This window comes from Oratosquilla oratoria, chromosome 15 (assembly GCF_046742065.1).
Source record: "Oratosquilla oratoria isolate Oo_2021 chromosome 15, ASM4674206v1, whole genome shotgun sequence".
Classification (NCBI taxonomy): Eukaryota; Metazoa; Arthropoda; class Malacostraca; order Stomatopoda; family Squillidae; genus Oratosquilla; species Oratosquilla oratoria.
The window spans coordinates 66,348,678-66,350,932 of NC_134791.1; positions in this window are offsets into that span (position 1 = coordinate 66,348,678).

A 2,255-nucleotide genomic window follows, 5' to 3' on the forward strand; every position below is an offset into this window, starting at 1 on the left:
AAGACAAACAACTGTTTTTGCCAAATTTGATAAGATGTAGATGGTGGAATTATATAGAATACTGTCAGTATGCTTTTTTATGTACATTAAACTGTAAATACAAAAAGTTACGGAAGTCTTGATATCTGACCTTTAAAGGAGGCTGGCGGGAACGTGGGGAGCTTTCCAAATTCCTGATTGGCTGACCAGCGGCGCGTCACCACGGGAACGTGGGGAGCTTTCAAAGTTCCTGATTGGCTGACCAGCGGCGCGTCACCACAAAATTAATTGAAGTTTCAATTTTACAGCCTTCGTTGTCCGCGCAAGTTTGGTATGTAGTGTTCATAAGCAAGATGCATATTTTAGGCGAAATTGCGTTCTTGGCAACTATAAACTTCAATCAGTTTGATTGGAAACACTTTGAGGAATTTCATGGTTGTTCTTCATGCGGTTTCAGTTTGGTTGGTTGTGGGTTTGTTTGTGATTTTGTGCATGCTGAGGTTTTTCAACTTGCTGTTTCAATTTTGTAAATCGTTTTCCTCACATAGAGATGATTTCACTTCATGTATCTGTTTTTATATCGTGGTGCTGCTACTGATATATGGGCATTTTTATGCATAATTATACAACTGTATATGTACTTTCCACTGTTCTTGTTTCGTTGTGAAGCACATGATTTTTCTCAATTTCACAGTTCCACTAATAACTATACAGGCTCTTGTTTTTAAGGATGTTTTCTATTCGTTTAGTGGTTGTTGCTCGCAGCACATTAGCACAGGGGGACCCACTCGGTTTCGAGTCCAATATTACCAATATTGGATTTTAAACGAATCCAGCGACCCTATCAAGATGACACTGTTACTAAACTATAAATGTTGTTATTTGATAATAGTGATATTGAGAACGCCAACAATGTTTTATATGAATTTTGGGTTAAAAGACAAAGAGGAAAGATAGAAATGTTAAAGAAGAAATATTAATATCTTCTTAGAGAATTAGAATCAATGTAAAATTTGGGCTTTTATGGATCTGGAAAGGGCTTACGATAGGGTAGACAGAAAGGCACTGTGGGAGGTGATGCAGATATACGGGATGGGAGGAAAGCTTCTGGGAGCTGTCAAGAGTTTTTATGAGAGTAGTAGAGCTTGTGTCAGGATTAGAAATGGAGAGAGTGAGTGGTTCGAGGTAAAGGTGGGACTTTGTCAAGGATGCGTTATGTCGCCCTGGCTGTTCAACTTATACATGGATGGGGTAGTGCGAGAGGCCGAATGTGCCACGAAAAATAACACAATTTCTGATTGTTAGTGTGTTATGTATAAGGCCTATGGTACTTAAAGAAAAATTCGTCCCACCCCCATTTTTAATCATGTGTTCTATTTTTCTGTATAGGTCATGGATCGCTTCCTAATTCCTCACAAGAGGCAACGAGTTAATAACGACGATCAAGAACCATGTACTTCTAGTTCTACTGAAAATCCGGAGTTGGAAGAGAAGGTGGATGATGACAGTACCCAGAAAAACACAAGACGTCCTCCAGGGCCAAACAACATCAGCCTGCTGCCAGATAATGGGCCTCCCTATCCTGATTTGAAGAAATATCCTTCACACATGCAAGGTGGTCAGACAAGATCATTCAATAAAAGATGGCACCAACAATATTCTTGGCTTGAATATTCCGTGGTCAAAGATGCAACTTACTGTTTTGCGTGTCGTCATTTTACAACTTCCCATCTTGGTCGAACTGAACAATCATTCACCCACAACGGATTCAAGAATTGGAAGAAGGCATCCGCAACCATGTCTCTGAAGGCTCATGATACTTCAGTTTGTCATAAATTTGCGATGCAAGCTTGGGGAGAATTCAAATTGCAGAAAGTTACAGGGGCAACAATTTATCAAGCCATTGATGCTGGGCATGTCAAGACAGTGGTGGAAAATCGGCGGTACATTAGAGCAGTTATTGATGTACTTCTCTATACAGCATGTCAAAATGTTGCCCAAAGAGGGCACAGATAAGGGGATGCATCCGACAATCGAGGAAACTTTTTGGAATTACTTAATGTGCTAGCCAAATATGATCATACAGTTACAAAAAAGTTAACGGTCCGGGGATTGCAAAATATACTCACCACGATATACAGAATGAATTATTTGAAATAATGGCAGGTATGATCAGAAAAGAGATAAGTGATGAGGTGAAACAAGCAGAGCACTTTGCCATCATGGTGGGCGAAACGAAGGATATAGCGAAGAAGGAGCAGATCTCTATTGTTGTG